General features: G+C 38.5%; 1 protein-coding gene across 4 annotated transcripts in view; it reads left to right on the plus strand.

The window, feature by feature from the left end:
- Window positions 1–6: 6 nt before the first annotated feature.
- The window catches only part of SLC25A40 (solute carrier family 25 member 40), a 75,271-nt gene continuing 57,494 nt past the window's right edge, over window positions 7–17,783 (plus strand). For all 4 annotated transcript variants that reach the window (XM_081536491.1, XM_081536498.1, XM_081536492.1 and 1 more), the window contains exon 1: window positions 7–220. The gene's annotated coding sequence lies outside the window, so the exon portion shown is untranslated. The remainder of the gene's footprint in view (window positions 221–17,783) is intronic.

Genomic DNA, 17,783 nt, shown 5'->3' on the forward strand with positions numbered 1-17,783 from the left:
CCGCCCGCTCCTCCTCTGCGACGCCTTCTCGGCTTCAGGTCCGCGCTCGGAGCTCGCCCTCCTGCGTCCCTCCGCTACCCTGAAGAGTCCTCGTGGTTCCGAGTTGACCTACCAGAGTGAATGCAGTTAGCGCCGCCGGTCGGCCCACCTCGCCACCGGCGTCATTCTGGCTTTCTAAAGTTGCCCGGACCGCCTGCCTTCCAGTTGCTTCCTCCACCAGGTACGCTTGTTTCCCGCGGGTCGACTGTTCCGGCTGCTGGGGACGCAGCGGTTGCGGCCGAGCCCGGATTCAGCTTGGGGCGGGGCGGGTTGGCTGCTGCAGGCTCTGTTCTCCGCGCCCCGAGTGCGGTTTTCCTGCGGTCACCCGGCCATCTGGAGGCAGGCCGCAGAGACACTTCACGGGCGAGAGCGGCCGGGGGGCGTCGGAGCGAGGGTTGGGCCAGGAAGCCCCCGGCCTAGAGCGCGTCCCGGGCGCCTTGTGCTTTTTGGTATTTGCGTGCGCTGCTCTATTGACCTCTTATACCTACACCTGATTTCGTTTTACTGAGAAGTTTATTTCAACAGTAACTGGAAAGGAGATTTGAAATCTCAAGTCTAGGGTTTTGGGTCTGGACCTTCCACAGATCAGTTTGTAAAAATTTGGTTAAATTACTTACTCCTTTTGAATCTCAGTTTTTTACATCTCTTAAAATAGGATTTGTAGTAAGGATTTAGTTGAGATACTTTAAAACTAAGTTAATTTCGTCTTGTGAGAAAACACACACACAAAAAACGATTTTGGTATGTTTCTGCCTGTAAACTTCTTAAGGAGTAAAAGAGTTAAATCTTGTACTATGCATTCCTTACCACCTGGCCATGATAATCACTCATTGTTTGGTGGTTGATTTTTAACTTACTATGAAAAAGCTCAGGGAAGTAGCGCCAGTATCGCTGTTCCACAAATAGGTACCTTAAAAAGCATAGAAAAGGGGATATTGTAAATACCTTTAGCCAAAATGGAGGACACAAAGAGATGGTTCAGCTTTGCTAAGGGAAATAAGAGTTTTGCTGTGAATGGCCGTAGTTTGAACGGTCTGGGGAGATACTAAAGGATCTATTTTTATTAGATCGTTGGTAATATTTGTCTGTAGTTCAGGAGAGATGTCTGGGAGAGAGTGGTGGGCGTGTCGAATAGAGGGAAGACAGTTTGAGAGACCTAGAGCCCAAGCAGCGATTCTCAGTCATGGGGTGATGCCTACGAGGTTATCAGAGCTTTAAAGGCTGAAGGAGGTATAGTTTGGACAAACACTCAGCATTATAATTTCTATTTGGGAAAAATCTGTTTCAAATCTGTTTCAAAACAGGAAGAGTGCAAGGTTTTTATGTTTATAAAAAGTTTTAAAAGATTGAGAAACACTGGTATAGAATGCAGTCAAAGTCATGGGAGGAAATGGAAATTGCCCAGGAGAGCATGTGAATTAAGAGAAGTAGTGATGAGCAGAAGATGATGAAATAGTGAAAGAGTTGGAGAAAAGGCAACAGAGTTAGGAAGAAAACTTGGAATTAATCTTCAAATGTCACAAAATTATGAACATTGGCATCGTGCAGGCTTCAGTGACTGTATGGTTTTTGGGTAATTTTGATCCTAAATTTTAATGTCTGAAATGGGAGTAAAAAACACTTCTCAGATGTGAGAATTAATTGGAACGTTTTTGAAAGCTTAATTAGTACAGTGCCCGGCACAGAGTAAGAGTTAAGTAAGTGCTGTCATCCTGGTGAACTCTATATCAGCCTCTCCAACTTCATGGGTTCTGAAAAGCTAAGACTTGAAAAATGGGCCTTTGTTTCTGGTGTCTAAGATGCCCTTGGTGCCTTAGTGAGAATTTCAGGAGATGGCTAAGGTAAATACAGTACTAGATGAAAATGATGGGCTTTAAGTGGAGGTGGATTGAGTATACTCTTTGCAAAGAATGTGTCACTGTAGGTAGGAAGTTATAGTGACAGGAAGGGAAGATAGGGTCTTTAGAAGGCTTGGAAATATGAAAGTCAAAGTTTTAGTTGCTCAGTCATGTCTGACTCTTTGTGACCCCCTGGACTGTACCTCTATTCATGAAATTCTCTAGGCAAGAATACTGGAGTGGGTTGCCGTTACTTCCTCCAGGGGATCTTCCTAGCCCACTGACTGAACCCAGGTCTCCTGCATTGTAGACAGATTCTTTACTATCTGAGCCATCAGGGAAGCTCTTAGGGAATATGGAAAAGATTTAAATATGTTTCTGTTGAAGAACAGAAAAATAGGAAGGCCATTTGATGTTGCAGTGAAAGCTAAGGTACCTTTCTTATTTACTATAATGAAGAAGGACAGTAACATAGGAGCACCCTAGGCTTTGAGACACACCCTTGACTGCACTGCAGGTGATAATGTCAAGCTTCGAATAAGCGGAAAGTTTGTTTTGCTGCACAGTGTTAGAAATTTTCTGATCTGTAACCCAAAGACAATTTTAAAAAATTATTATTGGAGCTCAGATCTTTTGGTAGCCAGTGGAAGAAGGATGTAGTCATATATCTATGGCCTGTAAACATAGACACCTTTTTACTATCATGAATATAATCAGGGTTATTGGTAAAAGAATAAGGTTTATGTTAAAGTATTTCTTGAGGTGTGCTTCAGGCGGGAGGTATGAATGCAAGAAGAGACACATGGAGGCTGCATTCCTTGTGGAAAGTTGATTAAAGAGTTCTGTTAAGCAAAGCTGGAGAACCTGAGCATAATCATGGTCTAATTAAATGAACATTTGGCAGTGAATCAAGAGAAAATGAGTTTCATTCAGTACTGACTCCGTTCCTAGGTAGTTTTATGACCTTAGGTAAATATTAACCTTGCCATACTATAATTTCCTCATCTGTAAATGAAAATAATATGTGTTCTGTCTAACCCACAACTTTATGTAATTATCAAATGAGACCTTTGCTTTTTCAGACCACCTCATATATATACAAATATAAATTTTTTATTCTTGAATCTAGACAAATGGATTTATTCATTCTTCTGTAATGCCACTATCCTTTATTTCTTTTCCTTAAGCCTCTCTACCTGGCTGATAATCGTTCCTCTTGCCTTTTCATAGCAAGCCTGACTTAGAATCAACCTTTGTCTCCTTCGGGCCTTCAGTAGTAGCCCAGTTTGATTTATTTGCCAACTATTGATATATTGTATGCTGAAATGTGTTCTGTTGCTGTATTTATTATTTTAGAGTCTCACTACCCTGGTGAAATGGAGGGCCTACGGTTCTTCTGAGTTTAAGTTCTTAGTTTTGCAAGCTAAGCATATGAAAGAATAGAGTTGAGTAGTGGCTGTGGCGGAGAAGGCAATGGCACCCCACTCCAGTACTCTTGCCTGGAGAATCCCATGAATGGAGGAGCCTGGTGGGCTGCAGTCCGTGGGGTCGCTAAGGGTCGAACACGACTGAGTGACTTCACTTTCACTTTTCACTTTCATGCACTGGAGAAGGAAATGGCAACCCACTCCAGTGTTCTTGCCTGGAGAATCCCAGGGACAGGGGAGCCTGGTGGGCTGCCGTCTATGGGGTCGGACAGAGTCGGACACGACTGAAGCGACTTAGCAGCAGCAGCAGCAGCAGTGGCTGTGGCACTGAAGTCCCTGTCTCAGTTGACTGGGAAACCAAGGAAAATTTGGCATATCAAGTCCTTGAACACAACCTAAGTGAAGAGTCAAAAATGGAGAATAAGCAAGACAGGAGAATTTGAAATTTGAGGACTGATCACCCTGGGACAATATAATCTAGAGGCTGTTGTGGCACCTATAGGAGCTGTGAAGGATAATGAGTTGGTTCAGAGGTTGTATTACATTCTGAACTAGATAGTAAATTCCTTTAGGACATTATGGAATACGTTTTTGGCTGTGATTATAAAACAGTCTACCTTCCTAGCACACTGTTTTCTTCTGTACTGATTGAGCACCTGCAATGTGCTGGGCCTAGTGAGATTGATTTACTTTAAGACTCCCATAGAAATCTCATCATGCAGATTTACAAAATTTCTAATACCTTTTTATAATACACATACAATAAAATGCACCCATTTTAAGCACACAGATTGGTGAATTCTAACAAATATATATATATCCATGTGATTACCACCTCCCCCATCAAAGAACATATCTGTCACCTCAGAAGGTTATTTCATGCCTTGTTCCTGTCTCCTTTCTCTTACCATTGAAACCACTCTTCTTTTTTTCTTTTTTCTTTTTTAAATTATGAAATTATGATAACATATTTACAGGAGACTTGGAAAATACAGAACAAAGTTACATATAGTTGCATTGTATATTGCAGTTATTTTTTAAGTAGATAAATTGAGATTTTTAGTTGGAGTTTCAATATCAGACTGTCAACAATTAACAGAATGAATATACAGAAAAGTAGAAGGATATAGTAGACCTGAAAAGCATCATGAACCAATTCAACATAATTAAGATTTATGCAAGTTTCACAAAACAGAAGGATACAAATTCTATTCAAGTTCCCATAGATTGTAAACTAGGAGACACTGAAACATATCCAAGGACTTTATAAAACAAGGTGCAAAAATTTCATGATCTAAAGGTATTGAACTCATACAGAGTCTGTTCTTTTATCACTCTGGAATTATGTTAGAAATCAATAGCAAAAGATATTTGAGAGGTAACTACTCTTCTGATTTCTAATATCATAAACAAATTTCCCTATATTCCAGCTTCATATAAATGGAATCCTATAGTTTATATGCTTTGTGTCTCAGATATTTTGTGTAACAATATTGTTTATGATTCATCCATGTTGCTGCATGTATCTGTCAGTTCCATTCCTTTTTATTGTTGAGCTGTTGTGAGAATATGCCACAGTTTACCCATCATCTGTTGATGGGTATTTGGGTTCTTTCTAATTTTGGTCTGTTATGATAATGCTGCTATGAACATTTGTTTATAGTTGTGGACATTTTTAAAAATTTTTCTTGGAGTTGATGGATTGTATGTCTATTGAATATTTAATGTGATGAACAACTATAGAATTTTTTTGGCTGCACTGGGTCTTCATTGCGGGTGCAGGCTAATCTTGTTGTAGAACATGGACTCTGGAGCACACAGGCTCTCTAGTTGCTGCTTGGACTCAGTAATTGTGGTGTGCAGGCTTAGTTGCTCCATGGGAGAAACTAAAGACGTTTTTAATAACCATTCTCTCCAGCAATGTATGGGAGTTCTACTTGTTGAACGTCCTCCTCACTCACTGGGTGCGAACTGGTATCTCATGTCATTTTTTAAAGACTTGAGATGAAATTCTGTAACATGAAATTCATTTAAATTATTTTGAAGTGTGAAGTGCCTTTCAGTGTATTCACGGAGTTGTACAACCATCACCACCAGAATATATGCAGGACCGTAGAAAGAAATTAAACAGGCATTCCTGATCCCACCTTCCCACCCCCCACCCCGTGGCACCTACTAATCTGCTTTCTGTTTCTATGGATTTGCCCATTATGGACATTTCATGTCAGTGGAATCATAAAACAAGTGTTTTTTGTCCTGGCTTCTTTAATCTAGCATAATATTTTCAGGGTTCATCCCTGTGTCAGTACTTCCTTCTTTTTTTAGTGACTGAATAAAAGAAAATTCCCTGCTAGGGATAGACCACATTTTGTTTATCCATTCATCCATTTGTTTTGTTTAAACATTTGAGTTGTTTATTCTTTGGTTGTTGTGAATAATAACTCTCTGAACATTTGTGTACAAGTTTTTGTTAGACTCTGTTTTTCAGTTTTCTTGTTGATATACCACCATGGTGTGATCACTCACCTAGAGCCAGACATCCTGGAAGACAAAGTCAAGTGGGCCTTAGGAAGCATCACTACCAACAAAGCTAGTGGAGGTGATGGAATTCCAGTTGACTGTTTCAAATCCTGAAAGATGATGCTGTGAAAGTGCTGTACTCAATATGCCAGCAAATTTGGAAAACTCAGCAGTGGCCACAGGACTGGAAAAGGTCAAAGAAAGGCAATGCCAAAGAATGCTCAAACTACTGCACAATTGCACTCATCTCACACGCTAGCAAAGTAATGCTCAATATTCTCCAAATCAGGCTTCAATAGTACATGAACCAAGAACGTCCAGATTTTCAAGCTGGATTTAGAAAAGACAGAGGGACCAGAGATCAAATTGCCAACATCCACTGGATCATCGAAAAAGCAAGAGAGTTCCAGAAAAACATCTACTTCTGCTTTATTGACTACGCCAAAGCCTCTGACTGTGTGGATCACAACAAACTATGGAAAATTCTTCAAGAGATGGAAATACCAGACCACCTGAACCACTCCCTGAGAAATCTGTGTGCAGGTCAAGAAGCAACAGTTAGAACTGGACATGGAACAACAGACTGGTTCCAAGTTGGGAAAGGCTGTATATTGCCACCCTGCTTATTTAACTTATATGCAGAGTACATCATGTGAAATGCTGGGCTGGATGAAGCATTAAGCTAGAATCAAGATTGCGGGGAGAAATATCAATAACCTTAGATATGCAAATGTCACCACCCTTATGGCAGAAAGAGAAGAAGAACTAAAGAGCCTCTTGTTGAAAGTGAAAGAGGAGAGTGAAAAGGTGGCTTAAAACTCAACACTCAGAGAACTAAGATCATGACATCTGGTCCCATCACTTAATGGCAAATAGATGGGGAAACAGTGGAAAAAGTGACAGACTATCTTTTTGGGCTCCACAATCACTGCTGATGGTGACTGCAGCCATGAAATGAAAAGACGCTTCCTCCTTGGAAAAAAAGTTGTGATCAACATAGACAGCATATTAAAAAGCAGAGACATTACTTTGCCAACAAAGGTCCATCTAGTCAAGTCTGTGGTTTTTCCAGTAGTCATGTGTGGATCTGAGAGTTGGACTATAAAGAAAGCTGAGCGCTGAAGAATTGATGCTTTTGAACTGTGGTGTTGGAGAAGACTCTTGAAAGTACCTTGGACTGCAAAGAGATCAAACCAGTCCATCCTATAGAAAATCAGTCCTGAATATTCATTGGAAGGACTGATGCTGAAGCTGAAACTCCAATACTTTGGCCACCCGATGGGAAGAACTGACTCACTGGAAAAGACCCTGATGCTGGGAAAGACTGAAGGCAGGAGGAGAAGGGGGCGACAGAGGATGAGATGGTTGGATGGCATTACTGACTCGATGGACATGAGTTTGAGCAAGCTCCGGGAGTTGGTGATGGACAGGGAGGTCTGGCATGCTGCAGTCCATGGGGTTGCAAAGAGTTGGACACGACTGAGCGACTGAACTGAACTAACTGAGAATTGCTGGGTCATATAATAATGTTTAACATTTTCAGAAACTGCCAAACTTTTCCACAGGGGCTGCTGCATCATTGTACATTACCACCAGCAGTGTATTATAGAAGTTTGCCTATTTCTCCACATCCTCATCTACACTTGTTATTTTCCTTTTTTTTTTTTAATTAAGTTAATAGTCTTCCCACTGGGAGAGAAGTGGTATCTGATTGTGGTTTTGATTTGCATTTCCCTAATAATTTGTGATATTGAGCATCTTTTCATGTGTTCCTTGGCTGTTAGTATATCTTCTTTGAGTAAGTGTTCAGGTACTTTGCCCATTTTTTAATTGGGCTTTTAAACTGTAAGTGTTATTAAAGATTTTCTACTCTAGACTCTTATCAGATAGATTTGGAGATATTTTCTCCAATCTGTGGCTTGTCTTTTTTACTTTTTTGATAGTGTCCCTTGATACACAATAGTTTTAAATTTTGATACAATTTTATTTTATTTGCTTTTTTGTTTGTTGTACTTTTGGTATTATGTTTAGGAACCTGTTGCCAGATCCAAGGTCACTTAGCTTAGCTTTACTTCATCTTATCTTCTAAGAGTTTTTCTAGTTTTAGTTTAGGTCTTTGACCCATTTTAAGTTAATTTGTGTGTATAATGTGAGCTAAGGGTCAAACTTCATTCATACCAACATGGATACATGTTGGTATCTTTCTTCTCAAGAAAGACTGTTGGTTGAAAATCAGTTGACCATAGATGTATGGGGTTGTTTTAGAACTATGAATTCTGTTCCATGATCTTTATGTTTATTCTTAAGCTAGTTCCACAGTTTTGATTACTGTAGCCTTTTAGTAAGTTTTGAAACTGCAGAAGAAATCCAAGTCCTCTAAATTTTTGTTTTTCTTTTTCAGGATTGTTTTAGTTATTCAAGATGTCTTGAAATTTCAAATGAGTTTTAGAATAAGCTTGTTCATTTCTACAAAAAGAGCAGTTGGAATTTTGAGAGTGATTGCATTGAATTTGTATAGATTTGCAATCTTAACAGTATTGTTGGTTTCTATCCATGAACACAGGATGTTTTCCAGTTTATTTAGGTCTTTAGTTCATTCTGCAGTGTTCTGTAATATTCATTGTATACACGTTTGAATTATGCAGGCCCACTTGTACATTTTTGGTCTTTACTTTCCATTAAATACGCACTAACCGCACTCCATGGACTTTCCTGTAGCTCAGCAGTAAAGAATCCGCCTGCTAATGCAGCAAACGCAGGTTCAATCCCTGGGTCAGGAAGATCCGCTGGAGAAGGAAATGGCAACCCACTCCAGTATTCTTGCCTGGAGAATCCCATGGACAGAGGAGCCTGGTGGCCTACAGTTCATGGAGTTGCAGAGTCAGACATGACTTGACAACTAAACAACACTACATGGTCTGTGGTTGTTTGAATTTATGGAACCTCAGATATAGGGGGCCAGAAGACCAAATATAAAGTTATGCTTGGGTACTTTTGTAACAGAAATTGTTTTCTTAATTTTATTTTCAGGTTGTCAATTGCTATATAGAGTCTCAACTAATTATTATATATTGATCTTGTTTGCTGAATTAATTTATTAGCTCTGGTAGTTCTTTTTTGGTGTATTCTTTAGAATTTTCAAGATATAAAATCATGTCATCTGTGACTAGAGATAGTTTTACTTTGTTCTTTCAAATCTGCATGCCTTTGTCTGTTTTTATTGCTTAATTGCCCTTTCTAGAACTTCCATAATTATGCAGTAAAGCAGACATCTTTGTCATTTTCCTGATGTTAGGGGAAACGTTTTCAGTTTTCCTCCATTAAGTCTGATGTTATATGTGGGTTTTTCTTAGATGCCTTTTATCATGATGATGAAGTGCCTCAATTTTTATTGTATTAACTGAGTTCATCATGTGGTTCTGTTGATCTAATTAATATGGTGAATTCTGTTGATTTTCATAAGCTGAACCACTTTTGCATGTTTGGGATAAATCCAACTTGATCATGGTGTAAATTATTTTAATATAGGGCTAGATTCAGTTTAGTAGCATTTTGTGGAGAACTTTTGCATCCATATGAAACTTGCACAACTCAGATGAGACTTGAACCCATGGGCTGAGACTGTTACTCAGCCAAACTCAGATTGGGACTTGAGCCCACAGACTGGGACTTGAACCCACTGTCTTTTAATTGAGATTGCATACCTGGTCTCAGGACTTAATGAAGCTCAGGTTCTTTATGTCTTGTCACAGAAAGACTTCAGTTCAGTTGCTCAGTTGTGTGCAACTGTTTGCGACCCCATGGACTGCAGCATGCCAGGCCTCCCTGTCCATCACCAGCTCCCAGAGTTTACTCAAATTCATGTCCATCAAGTCAGTGATACCATCCAACCATCTCATCCCTGTCGTCCCCTTCTCCTCCTGCCTTCAGTCTTTCCCAGCATCAGGGTCTTTTCCAGTGAGTCAGTTCTTCCCATCGGGTGGCCAAAGTATTGGAATTACAGCCTCAGATAGTCCTTCCAATGAACATTCAGGACTGATTTCCTTTAGGATGGACTGATTGGATCTCCTTACAGTCTGAGGAATTTGCAAGAATCTTTTCCAACAGCTCAAAAGCATCAATTCTTCGGCGCTTAGCTTTCTTTATAGCCCATCTCTTACATCCATACATGACTACTGGAAAAACCATAGCTTTGACTAGATGGACCTTTGTTGGCAAAGTAGCGTCTCTGCTTTTTAATATGCTGTTGGTTGGTCATAACTTTTCTTCCAAGGAGGAAGCGTCTTTTCATTTCATGGCTGCAGTACCATCTGCAGTGATTTTTGGAGCCCCCCAAAATAAAGTCTGTCACTTTTTCCATTGTTTCCCCATCTATTTGCCATGAAGTGATGGACTGGATGCTGTGATCTTAGTTTTTTGAATGTTGAATTTTAAGCTACCTTTTTCACTCTCCTCTTTCACCTTTGTCAAAAGGCTCTTTAGCTCTTCTTCACTTTCTGCCATAAGGGTCGTGTCATCTGCGTATCTGAGGTTACTGATGATAATCCTGGCAATCTTAGTTGCAACTCGTGCTTCATCCATCCCAGGGTTTCTCATGATTTACTCTGCATATAAGTTAAATAAGCAGGGTGACAATATATAGCCTTTCCTGGTTTGGAACCAGTCTGTTTTTCCATGTCCAGTTCTAACTGTTGCTTCCTGACCTGCATACAGATTTTTCAAGAGGCAGTTCAGGTGGTCTGGTATTCCCATCTCTTGAAGAATTTTCCACAGTTTATTGTGATCCACACAGTCAAAGACTTCAATGAGTGACAAAGTAATAGATATAAAGTGGGATTTATTTAGAGAGATACACATTCTGTAGACAGAATGAGATCCCTTGTCAAAAGATGAGACTGGCCAGAAATATGAGGGCATTAATTTTTATGGGCTGAGTAACTTCATAGGCTAATAAGTGGGAGGATTATTCCAACTGTTTCAGAGAATGGGGGGAGAATTCTAGGAATTGGAGATTTCTAGGAATTGGACCACTGCCCACTTTTTATCCTTTTATGGTTGGCCTGGGAACTGTCATGGCGCCCACGGGTGTATCATTTAGCATGTTAATGTATTACAGTAAGTGTGTGATAAGGTTCAAGGTCTACTGAAAGTGGAATCTTCTGCTATCTTGGTTCTGACCTGCTATCATGGCTCTGTCCTACTTTAATGATTATGTCCTGTCCCCTTCGCTCCTATTTCATATATACATATGAAATATTAGTATGTAGTTTTCAAGTGATATCTTTTTCTGGCTTTGTTGTTAGAGTAATATTTGTTTTATAGAATGAGTTAGATAGTGTTACCTTTCTTCAGTAACTTTTGATACTTTGTGTGTTTCTAGGAATTTGTTTATTTCAAGTGATTTGTTGACAGTTTTTGTTCAGTTGTTAAGTCATGTTTGACTCTGTGTGACTCCATGGATTACAGCACATCAGGCTTCTGTGTCCTTCACTATTGCCCGAAGTTTGCTCAGACTTATGTCTTTTGAGTTGATGATGCCATCCAACCATTTCTCACCCTTTGTCAACCCCTTCTCCTGCCCTCAGTCTTTCCCAGCATCAGGGTCTTTTCCATTGAGTCGGCTCTTTGCATCAGGTGGCCAGAGTATTGGAGCTTCAGCTTCAGCATCAGTCCTTCTCTAATGAATATTTAGGGTTGATTTCCCTTAGAATTGACTGGTTTGATCTCCTTACTGTGCACGGGACTCTTCAGAGTGTTCTCCAGCACCATAATTTCAAAGCATCAGTTCTTCAGCGCTCAGCCTTCTTTATGGTCCAACTCTACTTGTTCATCTTCTGTAATAATTTTTATTTCTGTAAAGCTTCTGGTAATAGCTCTACTTTCATGCCTGATGCTACCAATTCGAGTCTTCTTATTTTTCTTGGTCAGTTTAGTCAAAAGTTAATTTTGGTGATTTTTTTAAAGAGATCTTCCGTGATGGCTCAGATGGTAAACAATCGGCCTGCGGTGTGGGAGACTTGGGTTCAATTCCTGGGTTGGGAAGATCCCCTGGAGAAGGGAATGGCAACCCACTCCAGTATTCTTGCCTGAAAAGTCTCATGGACAGAGGACGCTGGTGGACTATAGTCCATGGGATCGCAGAGTTGGACATGACTGAGTAACTAACATTTCACTTTTTCTTTTTTAAAGAACCAATTTTTGGTTTCATTGATTTTTCTCTGTAGTTTTTCTACTCTTTTTACATTCTAATCTGTAATATTCCTTTCCTCTTCTTGTTTTGGGTTTAGTTAACTCTTTTCTTGGGTTCCGTAAAGGGAAAGTTCAGATTTGAATAAAGATTTGAGATCTTTATTTTTTTAATGTAGGCCTTTACAACTATAAATTTCCCTCCTCTTAGCACTCTTAGCACTGCATTCATTGCATTCCTTAAGTGTTGGTATGTTGTGTTTTCATTTTAATTTCTCTCAAGGTATTTTGTAATTTACCTTGTAATGGATTCTTTGACCTGTTGGTTAATTAAGAGTGTCTTGTTTCATTCAACAGCTTTAAATTTCAAAATTTCCTATTGTTATTGATTTCTATTTTTTTCCTCCTGTGATCAGAGAAGATGCTTTGTATAATTTTTAGTCTTTTTAAACTTAATGGAACCTTATTTTGTATCCTAACATATCTGTCATGGAGAATATTCCATGTTCACTTGAAGAATGTATTTTGCTCTTGTTTGCTGGGGTATTCTATGTATGTCTGTTAGGTCTAGTTGGTTTGTAGTATTTAATTTTCTAGTTCCTTGTTAATCTTTTGTCTAGTTCTGTTTATCATTGAAAATGAAATATTGAAGCTTCCAACTATTGTTATCTTCTGTCAGTTTTTGCTTCATATAATTTGGGGCTCTGTTGTGTATATGTTTATAATTTTTTTAATCTTGGTAGATTGACCTTTATATCATTCTTCTTTGATGTAACTATTTTTGTTTTAAAGTTTTTGTCTAGTATTAGTATTGGCACTCTGGCTCTCCTTTGGTTACAGTTTTCATAGAATAAATTTTTACGTTTTCATTCTCAACCCATTTGTGTATTTGGTTCTAAAATGAGTTTCTTATAGACAGCATATAGTTAGATCACTTTTTATATTGACTCTTCCAGTCTCTTAGAGAACATAATCCATTAGTCTTTAGTGAAATTATTCAAAATAGAAGGCTTATTACATTACCACTTTGCTCTTTTTTTCTGTATACCATACATTTTTGTTTCTCAATTCATTCACCACCTTCTTTTGTGTTAGATGTTCTAGTGTACTGTTTTGATGGCATTCTCATTTTTTCTATATATATTACGTTATTAGTTTATTTCTTGAGGATTGCAATTCACGTATAATTTTTAAGTGTATTTCAGGTTAATACCAACTTGGTTTTAAGGTATGTAAAAACTTTTCTCCTATATAACTGGATTCCTCCAGCCCCCTTGTAAATGACATATTGTTAGTGTTATATATAATGTATGTGATATATATAAGTACATGTAACGTGCTTTTAAATGTGTCTATTACAAGTATGTAACATAAATATAAATATATGATGTTTATATATAGTAAAGCATATATCATATATAAGTAAATATGCAACATTAATGATATTGTATGTTGTAAATAACAATGTTATGCGTGACGGTGATTAACATAGTTATTGTTTTGTATAATTGTATTTTAAGTCATTAGAGGGAAGAAAAAGAGGAATTACTAATTAAAAATCCATTAATACAGACTTTTATGTTTATGTATGTTACCTATACTTAGGTTTTATTATTTTATTTTCAGTCTATTTTTGTGTTTGAATCTAAAATAGATCCCTTATAACTAGGGTATAGTTTAATCTTTTTTTTTTTTTAATTCTGCCAGTCTTTGCCCTTTTCTTGGATTGTTTAATCCGTTTTACATCTAAAAGGATTTATATCTGCCATTTTGCTATTTGTTTTCTGTATGTCTTACATTTGTTGTTATACTCTTCCTTCATAACTGCCTCTTTCGTTTTAAATAGATATTTTCTCATATACAGTTTAGTTTCCTTGTCTCTGTTTCATCTATTATATTATTTTCTTAATGGTTTCCTGGGGAATTATAATTAGTATTTTAATTTATAACAATCAGATTAGCGTCTTTTTAATTTCAATAGTATATGGCTCCATCCCCTAATGCCTTCGTTCGTGTTGTTGCTGTCATACAAGTTACATCTTTATATATTGTATGCTCATCATCAGAGATTTATTTTACTGCTTTATCCAGTTGTCTTTTTTAAAAAAATAAATTTTATTGAAGTATATTGACTTACAGTGTTTCAGGTGCACAGCAAGGTAATTGAGTTGTACAAATAGACATATATTATTTTTGAAATTATTTTCTGTCATAAGTTATTACAAGATATTGGCTCCAGTTCCCTGTGCTATGCAGTAAACCTTTGTTGCTTGTTGCATGTCTATTTTTTAATTAGAAATCTAGCATTCTGTTTATACTAAGTCAAACAAGTGGAATCAAAATGTCATAATTAGTTAGGCAGAAGTTCATAGTTTTCTAAAATATATATATTATGCATATTTATATATATATGTATGCAAGAAGAGATGGAGAAATTGGAGAACATAAACTAAATGAAATGGGAGCACTGAATCTGAAACAGAAAAAAGGAAACAAACTAGATAAAAGTAAAAGATCATCATATAGTTCAGTTGTTGTTAAGCATGACTGCTCATTAGAAACATATCTGGAACTCTGGAGGAAAAAAGGCAATACCTGAACATTTGTATTTTTCAAAAAATTTCAAGATAATTTTGATATGCATCTGGATTTTAAAAAGGGATTACAAGGTTTTCTATTAGATCCTAGGTTTGGTGATACAGAGTTCTGCTACTTTTCTGTTAACCAATCGTGATACAATTAAGTGAATATAGTTTCATAATCACAAAAGTAAAAGATGTTTATCAGTTTTCACAATCAATAATAGCCAGACCAAAAAAAAAAAATTGTAATTGCAAGCCATCATGGGAACATGATTAACTTAACAATATAAAATAATTGCATACAATTTGTGGGGGTCAAGCAGAGTCATATGACAAGTGGAAGTGCATATGTACACATGTTTTCATCCACCTAGTCTGTGTCTTTCGGTTGGTGCATTTATTAATCCATTTACATTTAAGGTAATTGTCAATATGTATGACCCTGTTACATTGTCTTAATTTTGGAGGGTTTATTTTCTGTAGGTCTCTTTCTTCTCTTGTGTTTCCTGGGTAGAGAAGTTCCTTTAGTGCGGGAGTCCAGCTCTGGCAGCCAGGGAATCACCCTGAAGGGATGAACGGGGTCGGCGAATGATGCAGCTTCTCACTCATTTGGACTGCATCTCGGCGGAGAAAATGATGCAGTCTCTCGCTCAAAGCACTGGGCTGCATGTTTATTTTAAGCATCAGGTTTTCTTTTATACTTTTACAAAAGCATTAGGTCAGAGATATGACATCTTCAGTTTCCCCTCACCCATATTTACTGTCTCCATAAATCATTGTTGTCCTTCAGAGTTCCCTCTCAAGTGTCATTGTGATAACATTGTAACTCAAGTTTGTCTCTAGGCTGTATATCACTTCCTCAGTTTATTTCTTGTCTCTTTAAATCCTGTTATCCCCTAGTAACTTAAGCTCATTATCTCCTAAAAAGGCTTTTAGCTATTAGTATCTCTAAAATACCTAGTTTCCATAAGCTATAGTAAGATATGCCAACACTACGACATACCTTAAACTTTTAGCTTCTAACTGTTCTTAATTATTCCTAACCCCTAAACTCAGCAAACTTGTTTTGCCATAAACATTCCCCTTACAGTCGGGTTTCAGATAACAATGTTTCCCATGGTCTCAAGCTGCAGCCTATGTGCTCATCCTGGAGCATTCTTTGTAAAGATCCTTGAACAAATGTCAATAATTAGCTTTATGGATTATAACATTCTTTCCAGCCAACTCAACTGGAGGAAAGAAAGGACAAGTCAGAATCAGGAGACCTAACTCCTTCATCCCGGGACCATGCCTGCGGGATGAGGAGAGGGGGTTGGGGCCGTGCCTCCATTTTGTCAGTAATGCCTAACATGGCTCCCGACACTTTAGCATTTGTTGTAAAGCTGGTTTGGTGGTGCTAAATTCTCTTAACTTTTGCTTGTCTGGAAAGCTTTTGTTTCTCCATCAAATCTGAAGGAGAGTCTTGCTGGGTAGAGTATTCTTGGTTGTAGGTTCTTTGCTTTCATCACTTAAAATATATCATGCCATTCCCTTCTGGCTTGTAGAGTTTCTGTTGAGAAATCAGCTGATAGCCTGATGGGCGTTTCCTTGTATGTTATTTGTCACTTTTCTCTTGTTGCTTTTAATATTTTATCTCTGTCATTAATTTTTGTCAGCGTGATTACTGTGTGTCTTGTTGTGCTCCTCTTTGGGTTTATCCTGCCTGGGACTCTCTGTGCTTCCTGGACTTGGTTGACTATTTCCTTTCCCATGTTTGGAAAGTTTTCAGCTATTATCTCTTCGAATATTTTCTCAGGTCCTTTCTCTCTTCTTCTGAGACCCCTATAATGAGAATGTTGGTGCGTTTAATGTTGTCCCAGAGGTCTCTTAGGCTCTTCATTTCTTTTCATTCTTTTTTCTATATTCTGTTCTGTGGCAGTGATTTCTACCATTCTGTCCTCCAGGTCATTTATCCATTCTTCTGCCTCAGTTCTTCTGCTATTGATTCCTTCTAGTGTATTATTTATTTCTGTTTGTTTGCTCTTTAGTTCTTGTAGGTCTTTGGCAAACATTTCTTGCATCTTCTCATTCTTTGCCCCCGTTCTTTTTCCAAGATCCTGGATCATCTTCACTATCATTCTGAATTCTTTTTCTGAGAGGTTGCCTATCTCCACTTCATTTAGTTGTTTTTCTGGGATTTTATCTCGTCCTTTCATCTGGGACATAACTTTCTGCTTTTTCTTTGTGATTAACTTTCTGTAGTATGGTTTTTGTTTTAGCTGCTCTGAGACTCTGGTTCATTCTTTTGTCTGCCCTCTGATGGATGAGGTTAAGAGGCTTGTGTAAGCTTCTTGATGGCAGGGACTGGTGATGGGAAAAACTGGGTGTTGCTCTAGGGGCAGAGTCTTGCTCAGTAAAGCTTTAATCCAATTATCTGCTGATGGGTGAGGTTGCAGCCCTCCCTGGTAGCTGTTTGGCCTGAGGTGACTCAGCCCTGGGGTCTGCAAGCTCTATGGTAGGATTAATGGTGAACTCCAAGAGAGTTTATGCTAAGGGGGACCTTCTAGTGACCCTGTCCCTGTGGTGAGCCCCTGCCAACCCACACCTCCACAGGAGGCCCTCCAACACTAGCAGGTAGTTTTGGTTCAGTCTCCTGTGGGGTCACTGCTCCTCTTCTCTATGTCTTGATGCACACAAAACTTTGTACCCTCCAAGACTGGAGTCTCTGGTTCTCTCAGTCCTCTGGAAGGCATGTAGTCAAATCCTGGTGGCCCTCAAGGCGAAATTCCCTGGGGATTCTCAGTCCCTTTGGATCCCCAGGCTGGGATTCAGAACCTTCACAATAGTGCAAGAGCTTCTTTGGTATTGTTCTCCAGTCTGTGGGTCACCCACCTACCTGGCAGGTATGGGATTTGATTTTATTGTGATTGCCTCCCTCCTACTGTCTTGTTGCAGCTTCTTCTTTGTCTTTGGACATGGGGTATTTTTTTTTGATGGGTTCCAGTGTCCTCCTGTCGATTGTTGTTCAACAGCTAATTGCAATTTTGGTGCTCTTGCCAGAGGAGATAAGCACATATCCTTCTACTCCGCCATCTTGAGCTGGAAAACCAGTTGTCTTTCATATTTATCTATCTTGTTACTTTTGCCAGTGCTTTTTGCTTCATCATATGAATTCCAGTTACTATGTAGTGATGTGTTTCATTGTAACCCAC

The sequence above is a fragment of the Giraffa tippelskirchi genome, chromosome 10 (genome assembly GCF_054371585.1).
Source record: "Giraffa tippelskirchi isolate mGirTip1 chromosome 10, T2T-mGirTip1v1.2.pri, whole genome shotgun sequence".
Lineage (NCBI taxonomy): Eukaryota > Metazoa > Chordata > Mammalia > Artiodactyla > Giraffidae > Giraffa > Giraffa tippelskirchi.